We start from the raw sequence: 17,874 nt of genomic DNA on the forward strand, positions 1-17,874 counted from the left end.
TCTTCCGTCCCTGTCGTCTTCCATCCCTGTCCCCCTCACCCTCCATCCCTGTCCCGCTCACCCTCCATCCCTGGCCCCCCCATCCCCCATCCCTGTCCCCTCTGCCCTCCACCCCGTCCCCGTGGCCCCCCCCAGCCCCCAGCACACCAAGGGATACTGGTCCAGCAGCCGGACGGAGGCTCATGGGCTGCGTCCCCAGGAGGAAGCCCTTGTCCCCATGCCGTGAGGATGCGCCCGTTTGGGGACTCCGGGGGACCCCGTCCTCCCCAGGGCCAGAGCACTGGGTGCCGGGCAGCGGGTACCAATGGGGGGACACTGGGGAGCGGGAGGTTTGCCGGGGAGCGCCGGGCTGGAGCCCCAGCCTTGCTGCCACCACTGCGAGCAGGTGCCCACTGGGCTCCGTGCTTCAGTTTCCCCTCTCCCAGGGGACTTCAGCCCTCAGGAAAGGGCGAGTTTTGGTTCACGGGAGCAGCGAAATCCCGCGGCGGCCGGGAGAGGACATTTGGTGGGTGCCAAACTCCTGCTGCTGGATTTTGCGAGGGGGATGGGCCACCCTGTGCGGTGGCATCAGGGGATCGGGGCGCACTCGGGTGCTGAGAAATAGCCAAAAAAAGGGCAAAAGAAATGATGACGAGAAGCCCAGGTGGGTGAGGAGGTGTCCCATGCTGGGCAGTGTCGCTGGTGTCACCGCGGCCGGGCGGTGACAGAGTTGGGTGGTGTCCCCTCTCACGCGTCACCGGTGCCACCCGCATCCCTGGCATGAGGCTCCTCCGCCGCCTTTTTTTGGGGGGGCGAGAAGCTGAATGGCGGGGGCAGGCGAGGAAGAGCGCGCCGGGGGGAGGGGGGCGATGCCAACCGGGCCCAGGCACAAGGGGTGCCCGGGAGGATGGGGCATGGCCCCCCCCATCGCTGCCACCCAGGAGAGGGGGTTGTTTTTGGGAAGCCGGAGCGTGGCCAAAAATCCCAATGCCTGAATCTGCCGAAGGCGCATCGTTCACGAGACGTGGCTCAAATAAACGGCGCATCCGCGCTGCTCCCCCATCCCAGTCCCCCCCCCCAACCTCTAAAACCTGAAATTTTTTTATTTTTTTTTGTTTCATTCCGAGAGGAGGGAGCGGGGTGGGAAGCGATTTCGCATTCCCGTGAAAAAAAAAAAAAAAAAAAAATTTTTTAAAAAAAATCAACGGCAACACAAACCCGGTTTCATTTTTGTCAGGGTTTCTGCTTTGGGGAGGTTTGGGGCGTTTTCGCTGGCGGGCGGAAAGGCTGCGGGAATGGGGGGCGGTGGGTTGGGTGGGGGGTGGTGTTTTTTTTTTTGGGGGGGGGGGGGGGGGGCGGCGGGGGGGCTGTTTGTCCCTGGAAAGTTGCCCTCGCCTCCGGAGCGGGGGTTTAATGAATTTTTTTTTTTTTCAACCGCCAATTTTTCAGTGCCCACCCTTCAAAAGGGGGGAAATAAAAAAAGAAATTCCGCCCCCCACCCTACCCCCCCCCCCAACACCTCCCCCAGCAGCAAAAAAATCCTGACAAAAAGTTAAACTGGAAACTTCTGGGCCAAGTGTGTGTCGTCCGTCCCCCCCCCGTGGGGGACAAACCTCAGGGGGATTTGTCCCCCCCTGCTCCGGGTGACTTATTGATTATCTGATGTTTATCCGGGGCGATGCTGCGCCTTGGGGACCCGCGAGGTGTCCCCCCCCCCCAGCTGGCGGGGGGTCCGGCGTTTCGCGGTTGGGGTTCCTCATCCCCCCACCCCCGGCCAACGCGGAGCTCCCTGGTGTGGGATGGGGGGGGCTCTGCACCCTGAGGAGGCGACAGGGGGATGTGGGCACATGCCAGGGGACACCCCGCGGGGGGGCAGAGGGATGGGGGACACGGGGGGGGGGATGCCACGGGAGGGGGACAGAGGGGTAGGGCACCCCACATGGGACACAGAGGGATGGGGTACATGGCGGGGGGGACGCGGCAGGGAGGGGGGGAAACAGAGGGATGGGGCACATCCCATGGGAATAGGGCACCCCAGGGGTGGGATGGAAGAATGGGGCACACGCCGGGGGGCACCCCGTGGGTGGGGACAGAGGGATGGGGGGACACTCCGGGGTCACCCCAGCAGGGGGGCAGAGGGATGGGGGCCACCTGCCGAGGTGAAGTTTCACAGGGTCTGTGGGGGCTGGAGGGGCACCCTGGGGTGACAGCCCCCCGGGGCACACGGAGGGTGGGCGCAGGCCAGGGTGACACCCCTGGGGACAAGCCACGGGGTGGGTGGGGTGGGGGGGGGGACATGGGTGTCACCGCTCGGGGCGGGGGGGGGGGGGGAGGCACAGCAGCACGACACCCCACAGGAGGGGATGGGGGTGACATGCGCCGGGGTGACACCCACGGGGGTAGATGGGACATGGGAGTACGCAGTGGGGTGACACCTGTGGGGGCGGCTGGGACATGGGGGGGGGGCACAGCAGGGGGAAACCCGTGGGGGAGAGGTGGGGTGTACAGGGGGGTGACACCCGTGGGTGCGGATGGGACATGGACAGCACACCACTGTGACACCCCTTGGGGGCACACGGGACATGGGGGGGGGCATAGCGGGGTGACACCGGTGGGGGTGTGTGGGACATGGGGGGGTGAGCACACCATGGTGACATCCTATGGGTGCTGATGGGACACGGAGGGGGGGGGGGGCACAGTGCGTGACACCTGTGGGGGCAGCTGGGACACGAGGGATGGGGTGGGGGGTACACCACGGTGACACTCGGGGGGGGGGGGCAGATAGGACACGTGAGTGACAGTAGGGTGAACCCCGTGGGGGGCAGATGGGACACGGGGGCCACACTCTGCTGACACCCTGTGGGGGTGGCTGGGACACGAGGGGCACACCATGGTGACACCCGTGGGGGCGGATGGCACGTGGTGGGGTGACACTCGTGGGGGCAGAGGGGACGCGGGGGCGGTGGGCACGCTGTGATGGCACTCGTGGGGATGGCTAGGAAGCGGGGGGTGGGGGCAACCACAGCGGCACCCCTGGGGGGTGGACAGCCCTAGGGGACGCGGCGGGGTGACACCCGTGGGGGCAGTGGGACATGAGTGGTACACTGTGGTGACACCCACGGGTGCGTCTGGGACATGGCGGGGGGGGGGGGGGCAGATAAGACACATGAGCCACAGTAGGGTGAACCCCGTGGGGGGCAGATGTGATGTGGGGGGGGGCACGCTCCACTAACACCCATGGGGGTGGCCGGGACACGAGTGGCACACCGCCCGCGGTGACACCCCTGTGTGGGTGGGTGGGACACGAGTGGCTCAGAAGGGTGACACCCGTGGGGGGTGACTGGGACACCTGGGTGGGGGGGACACAGGTAAGACACGTGAGTCAGAGTAGGGTGAACCCCTGGGGGGGGGGCGAGGGGGGGCAGAGGGGACCCGGGGGGCAGCTCCGCTGACACCCGCGGGGGCGGATGCCACACGGAGGGGTGACACGCGTGGGGGCGGGGGGGGGGGGCGACCGGGACGCGGCGGTGGGTGTGGGACGGGGGGGGGGTGGGGGGGGTGCGGATGTCAGATGAGTGTGTGGGGCGCGGGTGTCGGGGGGGGGGGGGGTGTGGGCTGAGGGGGGGTGTGCGGGGGGTGCGGGTGTCGGGGGCTATGTGGGGTGCGGGTGTCGGGGGCTGGGGAGGGGTGCGGGTGTGTGGTCCAGGGGGGTGTGCGGGTGTCGGATGGGTGCGGGGGGGTGTGTGGGATGCGGGTGTGAGGTGGGTGCGGGAGGGGTGCGAGTGCGGGGGGGCGTGTGGGGTGGGGGGGGTGCTGCTGTCGAGGGGGGTGTGTGTGTGGGGTATGGGGGGATGCGGGTGCGGGTGGGGTGTGGGGTTGTGTGGGGTGGGTGTGTGTGTGTGTGTGTGTGGGGTGCGGGTGTCGGGGGGGTGCGGGTGTCAGGGTCTGGGGAGGGCGCGGGTGCGGGGGGGGGATTGTGGGTTGCGGGTGTCGGGGGGGTGCGGGTGTCAGGGTCTGGGGAGGGCGCGGGTGCGGGGGGGGGGTTGTGGGGTGCGGGTGTCGGGGGGGGTGCGGGCCGGGGGTGTAGGGGGTGCGGGGTGTGTGCTGCGGGGGAGTGTGTGTGTGTGTGTGTGTGTGCGGTGGGAGGTGGAGGGTGGGGGGGGGTGGGGGGGGGGGGTTGGGGGTGTGCGTTCCGGGCGCGTGGCGCGCGGGGGGCGGCGGGGGGGCGCGCGCGCGGCGGCGTGGCGGGGCGGCGCGGTCCGGTCCGGGTTTTGCCGTCAGCCGCGGGCAGCGGCGGCGGCGGCGGCGGCGGCGGCAGCGCCGTGCAGCGCGGTTCGGGGGCTGTGCACTCCCAGAGCGAGCGGCGATGTGGAGGTGGGTGTGCGGCGGCGGCGGCGGCGGGCGGGCACCCTGCCCGCCTCGGGGCCCCTCTCCCCGGGACACCCCCCCCCCCCCTCCCCAGCCCCCCCCCCCCGGCACCGGGCAGGTGCTGATCCCCCCCCCTCTCTCCTCTCCTCTCCCCTCCCCGCCGCCTCCCGGGCAGCCCCGGTAGGTGCCCGGTGGCCGGGGCCGCTCCGGCGGGCGGAGTTGGGGGGGTGTGTGTGTATGGGGGGGGTTGGGGGATGGTGGGAAAAGGGGAGAGGGGTGAAGAAAAAGTTTGGCGGGGGGCGGCGGCGGCTGGCCCCGCTCCGCCCGGCGCCGTTACCGGGCTGCCCGCGGCGGCGGCGGCGGGGCGCGGAGCTGGCCGCCTGCCCGCCTGCCCTCCGCGCTGCCTGCGCGGCGCCCCGGCGGCCCCGCCGCTTCCCGGGGGCGGGGAGGCGGGGGGGGGAAACGGGGGTAACGAGCAAAGTTTTTCCCGGTGCGGCTGAACCCCCACCCCCCCCACCAACTCCGTCCCGGTCCCCGGTCCCAGTCCCCCGCATCCCGGCGGGGATGCGCTGGGAGGCGGAGGGGGGGGGAGGGGGATGGGGGCGAGCCCCCCCCTCGCCCCCCTCGACGCGGCATCGCCCGGTGGTTTCCCGGGTGACAATGGTGGCGGCGCGGCCGGGGGGCGGCGGGGGCGGCAGCGCCGCGGCGCCGGGGGGAGCGCGCAGGACCGGCCACCGCCACCCGCGGCGGATCGCCTCGGGGGGGGGATGGAGGGGGGGGGAAGGAGCCCCCCCCCCCCCGGCGGCCGTGGCTCGCAGCCGCCCCTCTGCGCTCGGGGTCCCCGCGTGGGTCGCTCTCACCGCCCCCCCCCGGGGCCGCGCCGGGCTCCGGCGGCAGTTGGGCTCCTCCGCCGGTGACCGGCGGCGGGGTGGCCGTGGGAGCGGCGCCGCTCGCCATCGCCCAGCCATGTGCAACAACTAGCCCAACTTTATTATCCACCCCCCCCACCCCGTCTTCCCAAGTAATTCCCCCCCCCCCGCCACTCTGGCTTCGCCGTCAGTCGAGATTCCCGAACCCCCCGCTCGCGTTGGGGCGGGGGGGGGGGGACGACACCCGGCGCACCCCGGCTCCCGGAGATCCCGCCGGATCCCGGCGCCCGCCGTGGAATATTCCCCGTTCGCTGCCAGCCCCGAAGCCACCGCGGGGTCTGCGAGCGATGCCCGAGCCCTGGGACTGTGGCACCAAACTCCGCGGAATCGCCGCCCCACGGTGCGGGGGGAAGGTGGGGGGGGGGGGGTGGGGGGTTTCCACCCCCCTCTTGTTTTATTTTTATTAGTACTATTTTTTTTTTCCCCCACCACATCCCGCAAGCGCTGCCGACCTTCTTCTGCGGGCCCGCGTTTGCTTGCTTCGGGTCGGTTTATTCTTTGCCGGGGTGATTGATTGGGGAGAGAAGCGGCGCGGGGGGGGGGGGGTGTGTGGGTGGGATGGAGGTGGGGGACGGGGCGGGGGGGACACGGGGCAAAGCGCTGCCGCCCTCCCCGCTCCGCGTCCCACGCATAAACAAAGCTGCGCACACATCCTGCGATAACGGATCACATGTGTGCGCCGCCGTCGCCCCTGACCCCGGGCCGGCCAACCTTTACCCCCCCCGCTCCCTGCAAGCGACCCCGGGAAGAAGAAGAAGATGAAGAAGAAGAAGAAGAAGGGGTGGGGGGGGGGGGGTGGGGGAAGATGGGGGGAGCTGACATGCTGCGGGGATGGGGGGGGGGGTTTGAGGCAGGATTTGGGGATGGGGGGGGGGGGGGGGATGCACAAGCCCGGCTACCTGGGGCGCGGAGGCCGGAGCCGGCGGAAGTTTTGTTTCTCTGGAAACGGGCCCTTGCTGTGTCAGCAGCCCCTTTGTGCCGCTTTGTCCGTTCTCCCCCCCCCCCCACCCCGCCGCCACCTCCGCCGGCTTCGGCCCCCTTGCCCAGCGGCACCTGGGGCCGCGGAGGGATGGACACCCCCCCCCCCCCCCCCCCGCCCCCGCGGCGCTCCCCATCCCTTCGTGGCTCCCCGGGGAGTTGAGTGGCATCCCCCTCCCCGGGAGGGCAGCAGGGTTGAGACGAGGAGGGGTCGGTTGAGGAGGCGGAGGTGGGGGGGAGGTGGTGACCCCCCCCCCCTCAAAGGTACCGCTCAGCGGGAGCGCCCGTAGGCATGGAAACCCTTCTCTGTCCGTCCGTCTGTCCGTCTCTCCTTAAAACGCCTATCTGGGAAAGCTCTGCAGAACCACCTTCCTTCGCAGCACCCCCGTTCCCAGCATCCCAGCCCGCTGGGGACGCCAGCTCTCGCCTCCCCGCTGCCGCCGCCGCCGGCTCTTGCCACCGCATCGAATTCAAATCGGTGGCGGCATCACGTGGGCCGAGGCTCGAACCCGAAAAGTGTCACCGCGCGTGGTGGCTCCGGCTGCCGGCGGATACCCACCCAAGGCCTGGCAAACCCGGGGATGCCGGTACCGGCGTCGCCCCCGCGATGCCGCCCCGTGAGCTGGCAGATGTCGCGCCCTGACCCCGGGGCCGGCGTTGGGGGGTGTGTGTGGGGGACACACATGATGACGGGACGATGGGGACGGGGACGCGCCGGCGTGTGACAACAAAAGCAAAGTAACAAAGGACTCGCCGGTGGCGCTCAGAAGTTCGTCCTGGCCCCCTGCCACGGCCGTCCGGCGCAGTCTTGGGATTTGGTGGCCTCGGTGGCCTCGTGGGCAGGGAGGGGGCTTTGCCTGGCTGCCGGGGGGTGTGTGGGTGTGTGTGTGTGCAGGCAGGGGTTTGAGGGGGGGTTGTTTGTGCTGGGAGCCGCGCACGCCATTCCCCCGCTCCCCGCCTGGGTGGGAAGAAGGCAGGAGGCGGCCGCGTCGTCCTTGACATGGATTTTGTGGCGGAGATGCGGGCGGCCGCGGCGCGCTGCCAGGCGCCTGCCGGCACCTCCTGCCCAGGGCGTGAGGTGGGCGGGCAGGGGAGAGGGGTTCCGGGCGCCCTGCCCCAAAATTCAGCCTCTCCCTCCTCATCCTCCTCCTCCGCAAAGGCGGGCGGCGGGGGAGAAGCCGTTGGGGGGGTACGGGGAAGGGGGGTGTTTTGGGGATCCCCCACCCTGGGGTTCCCTCACCCACCGGCATCCCCCGCTGTCGCTGGGGACGGGTGGGTGGCGGCGGCGCAGGTGCTGCTTGCCCAGGAGCTGGGGAGGCTGCAGGACTTGGGGGTGGCATCCCCTCCCCAAAATTGTCCCTTCCGCCAAATCTCCTGCGGGGGTGGGGTGGGGGGGGCCGGGAGGAGGGCCGGATCCTGGCGCTCGGCCCTCGCAGCCGACGTCCCCCCCGGCACCTCCTGCTGCAGCCCTTCGGCTGCGTCCGGCCCCGGCTGGTCCCGCACCCTCTGTGTCCCCCCGGCTCCCCCAAGCAGGGACAGTCTGGGGTGGCGGCAGCGGGTGCCACCACTCCCCTGCCTTCTCCTCGCCCCACCGGCCCGTTTGTTTTCCCAAACCCCGGCCGTAGGAACAACCTCTTGATTAAGTGTATTAATAGTTAAACTTTCAGCTCATAGCTTAAACTCACCAGACCACGAAAAGCTCCCTCCTTTACTCATGCTCTGTTGCTCAACTAAAATATTGCACTCCAAAGGGTTGGTTTTTTGTTTTTTGTTTTTTTTTTTTTTTTTTTTCCTTTTCCCCTCCTTTTCCCTCGCCTCGACTTGGACTCCTGGGAGCGTGGGGGGGTCTTGTGCCCCCCGTCCCCCCCCCCCCCTTCCCCCTCAGCCCCCCAAGTTGTCCCCGCTGCTCCTCACAGCCTCCCCTCCGCGAAGAGCTGGGCAGGGAGGTTGGGGGGACTCGCCTGGCCCGGTGTCCCCGCCACCAGGGAATGGGGCTCTTGAAGCCCATCCAGGCTGGGGAGGAGGATGGAAAACCACCATCCCGGGGAAACGGTGGCCCCCCCCTGCCCTGCTGGGGACACAGGGATGGGCCGCGGTGGCTGGGGGTGGGATGGAGCTGCTGGTGGTAGCCGGTGTGCGGGATCGGCTGTTTTCCTGCTGGGTGGGCGACGGGGCAGGAGGAACAGGGAGAGGTTCGGCCAAGCCAAGTGCCAAGGTCCTGCAGCTGGGTCGGGGCAACCCCCAGTCCCAGCACAGCCGGGGGACTGGGGGGTTGGGAGCAGCCCTGCGGGGAAGGACTGGGGTTACTGGTGGGTGGCAGGTGGGATGTGAGCCTGCACCGTGCGCTCGCAGCCCAGAAAGCCAGTGTCTTCTGGGCTGCATCACTGTCATGGTGGCCATCGGGTCGAGGAAGGGATGCTCCCTCTCTGCTCCGCTCTGGTGAGACCCCCCTGGGGCGCTGCGTCCGGCTCTGGGGTCCCCAGCACAAGATGGACACGGACCTGTGAGAGTTGGGGCAGAGGAGGCCACCGAAACGGTCCAAGGGCTGGGACAGCTCTGCCATGGAGAGAGGATGAGAGAGTTGGGGGGTTTCAGCCTGGAGAAGAGAAGGCTCCGGGGGGACCTTAAGAGCCCCTTCCAGTCCCTAAAGGGGCTCCAGGAAAGCTGGGGAGGGACTCTGGATCAGGGAAGTGAGCCATGGGACGAGGGGGAACGGTTTTAAACGGAAAGAGGGGAGATTTAGACTGGACAGAGGGAAGAAATGTTTTACGATGAGGGTGGTGAGACACTGGAACAGGTTGCCTGGAGATCTTGCGGATGCCCCATCCCTGGAGGTGTTCAAGGTCAGGTTGGATGGGGCTTTGAGCAGCCCGGTCTGGTGGAAGATGCTGCTGCCCACGGTGAGGGTTCGGACTGGATGGTCTTTAGAGGTCCCTTCTAACCCAAACCCTTCGGTGATGCCGTGAAGGCAGGCAGTGGCACAGGATGGGCAAGGAGGGAAGAGCAAAGGGGTGGCTGGAGGGGGAACAACTTCCGGGAAGAACCATCCAGGAAAGCCTGGGCACGGAGCGGTGGGGAGGAAACACGTGGGTTTGTGGCAGAGCCGGGTAGGATCAGGCCTGCAGCGGACTTTGCCTTCACCGGAGGGATGTGCTCTGGTGGGGAGATGGGCTGGTGTGTGACTCCTTGTGCCGGGGAAGCCGCCAGGTGGGCATCAAGGGCATGAGGTCAAGGAGCAGCCTGTGTCCCCATCCATGCCCAGTGTCCTTTGGGATGCTCATGGTGTTGGAGCCCTAGGAGAGCTCCAGGGAGACGCAGGCAGCAGGACGGTGGGACCCCGACGAGTGGCTGAGGGCGACCTCTGGGTCCCGTCACCTGTGGGAGAGTCCAAAGGGCATGTTTTACCCTCGCCAATGGCCCTCCGGCGCCTGAAGACCAGGGTTGAAAGAAGCTTTTGGGTTCATCAACGTCTCAGCGCTGATGGTGCGGACGTGCTGTGGGGCAGTTCCTCGTCCTGCCCCGTATTCTGTCCTTTGGTGGCACTGCGGGGCTGGAGGGGTTCCTCAGTAACGTCTTCGGAGTGATTTCATCCTGGCTTGCAAGCAGGTGGAGGGCATTGACGGGCTGAAGTGACAGCCCTTGCTGCACAGGGGCGGCAGCCTGTTATTATGTGAATAAAAGGATTTTTAAGGTCACAGGGTTTTCAAGAGACTGCCTTGGTGTCCCTGGGTTCCAGCCATCCGTCGTTAGGGCATGGAGAAGGGACCTGAATAACGGCCCTGCGGTGTCCACCTTGTGAAGGCCTGGCTGCCAGGCCGTGATCTTCCCTTGGGATTTGTGGATCCGGCTCTATGTCCTCGTACTCGAACCGTGTCGCTCATACTGAAGCATCTTCCATCAGCGGAACTTGGACATCCTTTGTGCGGGGAGGATGAGGACCCGTTGCCTCTCACAGAGGGATGCCTATGGCGTGGTGGCCCGGACGCGGGGAGGTACGTGTTGGCCTCCACCCTGGAACTGGTGTCAGAGAAAGGAAATGCCATTTTCTGGTTTTTCCAAGCGGGATGTGCTTTTCCATCTCCGCTCTCCCGGCTCAGTGAGGTCGGGCCTGGAAAAGGGCTTAGGTCACGGGCTCTGCCCCACGTCAACGCTGTGGTACATTTCTTCAGCAGGTGCTGGGTGGTACCTGTGCCACGGTGTGAGATGTAGCCTGGCATTTCTGGGGCACTTCTGAGATGGGCTTCATCCCAAGGGTCTGATTGTCACCTGTGTGGCACTGGACAGTGGGTTGTGGCAGGACTGGGGAATATACTGTCCCTGTGGGTTGCGAGGTGCTTCTGGGTGACTCCAGGGGGTTCTGGGAGGCTGCTGCCACCCACGAGACCTCAACTGACCCCAGCATACGTTTCCTCAGCACTTGTTGGGCTTCCTGGGGATGGCCCAGGCTTGAGCGAGGGTTGAGTTTGTGCTCCGGTATGGTGGGATGGGGCATGGTCACCTCTGGTGTCCTCTGGTGCTGCTGTCTCTGGTCATCTCTTGGTTTGCTGGTGGTTGTCCGCTGTTGGAAGGCAGCCCTGCTCTCGCCTGCGGCTGTGGCTTGATGGGTGTTTCATTTTTGGCTTTGCAAACCCTCCTTGAGTTCGTGCCTGTCCTCCAGCACTTCATAGGGATATCTGGGCAATATTCACCTCCCACGGCCTTCCTTATGAGTCTTCGGCTGTGCCCAAATGAGCAACGCAGCTCCATCCACTCAGACGTGGACCACCAGAGATGGTCTCTTGGTGTCCCCAAGGTTCCTGGGGTCATCAGGCCTGCTGAGAGTCGCCCTTGTGGCTTTGGTGCCTCTTTTCCTCCCTCGGAGACAGGCCAAGAAAAGCAGTTTGGGGTGCAGGTCTGAGTCCTGAGCCTCTCACCTGAACATCCTGAAGGCTGAGGGCTTCTCACCTGAACGTCCCCGCCCTGAAGGGTTTGCAGACGTGGGTGCTCTCAGCTCTGCTGCCTCCATGTCCTGTAGGCTCTTCTCCACTGTGCCTGTTTGCTGCCCGGAGGCAGGTTCCTGCTCTCCAGCCTCTCCTGGAGCTGGAGCGTGGCTGGGGAGGACCGTTTGTGCCCAAGGAGCGTTGATGTCTTGAGGGTGGCTGGAGACCCTTCAACACGGGTGCAAAGCCTGGTGGAGGGAGGTCTACACCCGTGGGAGGTGCAGACCAGCGCTCTGCCCTCTGCTTTGCAGGCATCTGTCTCTGGGTTTGGGTCTAGGCGAAGGGAGGGCAAATGACCTGTGCTCACAGGTGTTGCTTGGAGGCAGTGTGGGGTCTTGCCTCCTTCCGTAACCTCATGGAATGGTTTGGGTTGGAAGGAACCTTCAAAGATCATTTAGTCCAACTTCCCCTCAGAAGATGGAGGGACATCTTCCACTAGGTCGGGTTCCTCAAAGCACTCTTCAGCCAGAATTTGAACACTTCCAATGGTGGGGCATCCACAGCTCCTCTGGGCAACCTGTCCCAATGTCTCATCACCCTCATCGTGAAACGTTTCTTCCTTATGCCCGTCCTAACCCTGTCCTCTTCCAGTTTAAAGCCGTTGCCCCTTGTCCTGTCACTGCAGGCCTTGGTAGAAAGTCTTCCTCTGTCTTTCCTACAAGCCCCTTTTATGTCTTAAAAGGTCTTTCAGCAGGTCCAGGCCTGGACTGGGCCACGGGGAGGTCAGTGGTTGGTGGCCAGGACGTGGTAGCGGGCGTGCGGACAGCCAGGGCGGCCGAACCCAGGGCTACCAGTGCCCGTCTGGGTTCTCCTTCCCCACCTTCCCATCTCGCATCCCTGCCGTGTCCTGCTGGGACGACAGCAGGGAGGTCGATTGCAGGCACCCGTCGCTCTCGGGGTCCCCGCTGCCAGCCGGGGACTTTTCCCCCAGTTCCCGCAGCCCGTGGGAGCCAGCGGCCGAGGATTGCTGGCTCCGGGAGCACTCCCCTTGCCCTCTGCTTTACCTTCTGCATCTCGCTAATCTGATGACCGGAGGTATGCGAAGCATTTCAAATATGGCCTCGTTAGCTGGCTCCGGACAGAGCACGCAAGAGGCGTTTCTTCACACTCCTATTCCAGCCGGCTGTTGCCGTTCCCTCCTCCCACGGGCATCCCGCTGCCGTTTGCCCCGAGCCGGCTGGGATCGGCAGGGCCAGTCGAGCCCATCCTGCCCGGCGGCGGGATGGATGTGTCCCGCGGGATGGATGTGTCCCTTTGCAGGTCTGCGCTGGGCGAGCATCGGGTCCCATGGCCATTTGAGGGTGTCGTTGGGCGTGTGGGCGAGGGGCGAGCGCGTGCCGATGGCTGGGAGCCGGGTGTCCCCTCTGCCCACAGCCTTGGCGGGGGCCCCAGCCACCCGCAGCGCGCCCAGCCCGCTGGAAAGACCTGGAGGGGCAGCTCAGGGCACACGCGATGGGTGGCCATGGGGGGGTGTCCCAGGGAGTCCCCTGGGAGCAGGGGGCTCTCCGAAAGGCGTTGGGGTGGGGGACGTGGGGTGGTGGGTGCTGGCCCCGGTGGGAAGCACCCAGCGTGGGGAGGGGGTCTGGGGGGGACACGGTGGGGCTGTGGGTGCAGGGGAGGGGGGACCTCGGGGTCCCCAGGGAATGGGTGCTCCCCAGGGGGACTGCAGCCCGTCTCCGGCCGGCTCTCCGGTGGTCCTCGCGGTGCTGTGCCCATGGGTGGGTGCCACCCACCTCGGGGTCCTGTGCCTCTGCCCGACCCGCTCCCCGCTGGGGATGGCGAGCGGAGAATCCCGTCCGTCTGTCCCCCTGTGTCCGTCTGCGCCTCCCCATCCCCTTCCGTGCCCCGGTGCACATCACCGACCCGGCACACCGGGCTGCCGCCGGAAGGGGCCCCATTGCCGACGACGCTGCCCTGCTTCCGCCTGGCCGGGGCCGCCTGTCCGCAGTGCCAGCGTTGGTGGGGACCCTCCGCTTCCCATGTCCCCCGCGTCCCCTGCCACGCTGCGGCGGCAGCGGGAGCCTGGCAGCGTCTCCCCGCTCTGCCGAAGGAGCTATTTCAAGCTGGGGCGGGGGGGAGAAACACGAATGTAGAGGGTGAAGATGGCGAGGGTGGCTCCAGCCGCCCTTGGGGACAGCTGGCCCCAGCGTCGGCGTCCCTGGGGAGGGGATGCCATGGCCCAGCACAGCCTGGCGTGGCCTTGGCAGGGCTGGGAGCCGGACGCCGGGTTTTTGCGCTTTAATGCATCAGGACAGCTTGCAAATTCCAGGCTGGCGCGGCAAGGTGCCGGCCGCGGCCGAGCGTGCGCTGTCTGGCGGCCGAGAGGGCCGCGCTGCCATAACCGGTTAGCTTGCCGGCCGCCGGCAGGGTGCGAGGGCCCGCGGGGGGCTGCGGGCAGCCCCTGCCTCCCGCCACGCCGGGCAGGGGGGGATTGTCTGTGCGGCAGAGGTGGGGGGCAGCCCCAGTGCGCCGGGGTTGGGCTGAGAAGGGCAGATCTTAGGGACCCCCGTCCCCCCATCGACAGAGACCCCTGTCCCCTCTGGTCTCCAAGGTCCTCTCTGTCCCACTGTCTTCAAGGACCCCCGTCCCCTCCTTCTGCAGTGAATCCCGTCCCCTGTGTCCCCCCCTCGCCTGCGAAGCCCCTTCTCTCCCTTCTACAGAGCCCCTGCTCCCCCATCTGTAGGGACCCTCGTCCCCGCTTCTGTAGAGACCCCCAGCCCCTTGGTCTGCAGAGACCCCTGTCCCCCCATCTACAGGGCCCTGTCCCCCATTTTGGAGCCCCGTGCTCCCTCCTGTCTTCAGGCACCCCCATCCCCCCCTTCTGCAGGGAACCCTGTCCCCATATTTGCAGAGCCCTGTGTCCCTGCCATGCCCAGGGACCCCTGACCCCACCTCTGCAGAGCCCTGGGATGGTTCCTGAGTGTCCCCTGCCCGGCATGGATGAGGACTTGGGGGCAGCTCAAGGGCAGCCTGTGCTGTCAGACTCCCCGGGGAGAGGGGGCGACCCGTCACCTCGACACATGGGGAAACTGAGGCAGAGGAGGGTGGCGCTGCTGCCTGCACCCCCAGCACCGCCGTGGCTCGGGGCCCTGCGTGTCCGGCAGGCAGGGACCAGCGTTGGGGGGGGTGTCATCGAATCTGTCACAGAATGGTTTGGGGTGGAAGGGACCTTAAAGCCCATCCAGTGCCACCCCCTGCCCTGGGCAGGGACACCTCCCACCAGGACCAGGTTGCTCCAAGCCCCGTCCAACCTGGCCTTGGATGCTCCTGGGGGTCTTCGTGCACCTCATCCATGGGGGGTGCAAACCAGCAGTGGATGGTTTTCCACCAGATCCTTTCTAAGAGGCAGTTTCTCATCCTTTCCCTAAATATTTCCGAAATATTGGAGCCCGTCAGTCGAGCCGAGACCCGCAGGCTTCGCCTCCGTCGCCCGGCGCACCCGTGTCTCCCCGCTGCCGCGTCGCCTCCCTTCTCCCCATCCTCACGTTCGGGTTCCTCGACTGAAAAAGCCTTTAAAAACACGTCTTGGCCACCTCGCTGGGGAAAACTGGAGTCACCTTGAGTGCCAAACCCACCGTGCCGGGGGGCCTCGGCACACGCTCGCCAGGCTCCGGCTGCTCCCAGCCCCGCTCCCGCCGGGAGCAGCCGCTGCTCGCTGCATCTCGGGCAGCTTCTTTCTTTGCGAAGGCGTTGGGGGATTAGCGAGGGGATTAGTAAATATGACCCCAGGTAAAGATTAAGACACCCCCCCCCCCAAAAAAAAAAAAGGAAAAAAGGTGTTTTCCGCTCCTCCCCCCTCCCCATGCTGATGCACTGTGAAGATTAAAAAATGGGATGAATTTGTGCCGCGGGTGGCAGTGTGTTTAGGGGTGGGGGTGGCAGTGGGATGGGGGGATGGCGCAGTGATGGGACTGTGAGTGAGGGTCTGGAGATGCCAGACCCGGGGGGAAAAAGGCTGGTGGGGGCAGTGGCAGGTCCCCGGGGGTCCCCAGGGGCCAGGCAGTTGGTGGCTGGTGGTGGCCACAGGCAGCCACAGCCGGCAGTGGGTGATGGGGAGGGGATTTTTTTGGGGGAGAGGGGGCTGAGCACCAGCTTGGTGGGGGGTCGAGCATCATTTCAGGGGGCTGAGCACTGGTTTGAGGGGCTGAGCACTGGCTTGGGGGGTCAAGCATTATTTTTGGGGGCTAAGGACCAAACTTGGGGGTTGAGCACTGTTCGGGGGGGGCACCGTTTCGGAGGGCTGAGGACCAGCACAGGGGTTGAGCACCGTTTTGGGGGGGCTGAGGACCGGCTCGGTGGTCAAGGCTCATTCTGGGAGGCTAAGCGCTAGCTTGGGGTCAAGCACTGGTTTGGGGGGGGTCGAGTGCTTTTTTAGGGGGCTGAGTACCAGCTTGGGGATCAAGCACTGTTTCGGGGGGTCTGAGCGCTGGGTGGGGGGCTGAGCACCACCTCGGGGGTCAAGGAGCGGTGCGGGGGGGGCTGAGCGCCCGCTCAGGGGTCCAGCGCCGGCGTGGCGGGGACGAGCACTGGCTTGAGGATGGAGCACCATTTCGGGAAGCGGAGCACCAGTTTGAGCATTGGGTGCTGGTTTGGGGGGGGCCCAGCACCGTTTCAGGGTGGGTTTTTCCTGCTCCCTCTTTGCTCCCTGTCCTCCTCCGTGTGCACTCGTACCATGGGATAGCAGGAAAAGCCGGCTCTGGGTCCCTTGGCTGGCACCAAGCATGCGGGTGCATCCCAGCCCTTCCCTGCCTCAGTTTCCCTCCCGCAGCAGAGCTCTTCCAGGGGTGTCCCCGCTGCCTCCTGCCCAGACAGGCGGGAATGGGAAGGAACACTGCATCCCCACGGCCTGTGGCAGGGCGGCCGGTACCCCGGGTGATGCTGGGGTACCAAGAGCATCCCTCGGGAGCGTTCCGCTGGGAACTCGGGTGCCATGGGGTGCGCTGACAAGCCCTCGCCTGGCCAACTCCATGCCGGAGCCTGAGCCTGCTCTCCTGGCCATCCCAGCAGCCATCTCCGGATGGGATCTGAATCCACCAGGACCTTCTCCTGGAGCAGAGGTCTCCCTGGAGCTGGGACCCATGCCCGCGCCATGGTGCGCGAGGGGGTGCACGCATGGGTGCAGGGCGCACCGTCCCCTTCCCAAAGAGCTGCTGCTGTCGGAGAGGGGAGAACCACGCTGTCCCCTTCCCCGGGGGGCTGCGGGTCTGGGGCAGCACGAGGAGGTGGTGGAGAGGAGCCCGAGGTGTCTCCCAGCCCGGGGACTTTTTTTGCTTCGCAGGTCACCTTGAACCCTGCGGGTCCCGGCCGCCCTGGGGACCCATCTGTCACCCTGCCTGCGCCCGGGTTGGCAGCAGCTGCACCTTCCCCTCCGTCCCGGGGGCAGGGGACGAGGGCAGGGCTTTGTCCTGGTGCCAGGGCTGTGGCGTGTCCCAGGGCTTGTCCCTCCTTGTCCGTCCCTGCCACAGCACCTGCTCTGGTAGCACCATCCGGCTCCTCGCGGCGTTTCCTGGCTTTCCATGAGATGCAGCCGCCCTCCTCCTCGGGGATGTCCCCCCCTCTCCTCCTGCGGGGTGGGGACAGATCCAGACCGGGAGGAGGATGCCAGCTCCATGCCCAGCATCTGCATCACCAGCACTCCCCGCCGTGGGGGGCATGCCACTGGTGGCACTGGGAGCCGGGCCGGGTGTGATGACGGTAGGAGAGGGAGTAGTGACACTGCTGGGGACACCGGTCTCGCCGAGCCCCATCCTCGAGGACAAAATCCTGCTCTCCTCACCCCGGCTGGATGGACGGCTGCATCCCCAGGTGCACCCCAAAAGCTCTCCCAGGGGTTGACCGTGGGGCAAGGGGTCAGGGATATCCCTGCCCCCATCCTGGACTGGAGCTGGAGTCAGTGTCCCGGAGCGGGGAGTAGCTCCTGTGTCCCTCAGGAGTGGGCGCACCGTCCCCCCCTACACTGGCCCCGCTGCCCCCCGATGCACCTGGCATCAGTTATCGATTGGGTGGAAATAAAAGCAGTTTAGGAGAAACTTGGAAGTACGGTGTTGCAGAAGGGCCCAGAGTTTGAAGTCGTGCGTGCGCTTGTACCGGGGTGGCCACGGGCCGGTGAGCAGCACGAAAAACTGCATCCGGGTCCCTCAGCGTGGGCACATCCCAGCCCTTCCCTGCCTCAGTTTCCCTCTGGCAGCGGAGCTATTCCAGGGAGCCCCTGCCTGCGGGGGTTGGGTTGTCCGGCTGCTCTCCCGCCCGGCTGCCGTGGAGCATCCTTGCCCAGGCAGGGATGGGCAGGAACGCGGTGCCCTGCAGCAGGGCAGCTGGTAGCCTGGGTGATGCTGGGGTGCTGAGAGCATCCCTTGGAGTATTCCCCTGGGAGCGTGGCCATATGCATGTGTGGGAGGCTGGGTGCTCCAACAGACACCCCCACCCTGTGCCCTTGGGGGCTGAGACTGCCCCAAACTCATCGCACGGGTGAAAATAACCGCGGGGCGAGGAGGACGCTTGGCCACATCCCTGCCCAGCTCTCCTTCAGTGGCGTCTTGGCTGCGGGGGCTGCTCTGGGGGGACGCTCTGGCAGGGTCCCCCCTTGGCCAGGCTTTGTGCCGGGGTGGGGGGGCTGCGACGGGTAGGAAATCACGTGGCTC

The 17,874-nt window shown here is 66.6% G+C and overlaps 1 protein-coding gene across 1 annotated transcript in view; it reads left to right on the plus strand.

Annotated features, from left to right (window-relative positions):
• Nucleotides 1–4,222: 4,222 nt before the first annotated feature.
• The window catches only part of CXXC5 (CXXC finger protein 5), a 38,538-nt gene continuing 24,886 nt past the window's right edge, over nucleotides 4,223–17,874 (plus strand). Inside the window, exon 1 of the mRNA XM_054217664.1 lies at nucleotides 4,223–4,353. The gene's annotated coding sequence lies outside the window, so the exon portion shown is untranslated. The remainder of the gene's footprint in view (nucleotides 4,354–17,874) is intronic.

Source organism: Rissa tridactyla, chromosome 11 (assembly GCF_028500815.1).
Source record: "Rissa tridactyla isolate bRisTri1 chromosome 11, bRisTri1.patW.cur.20221130, whole genome shotgun sequence".
NCBI lineage: Eukaryota > Metazoa > Chordata > Aves > Charadriiformes > Laridae > Rissa > Rissa tridactyla.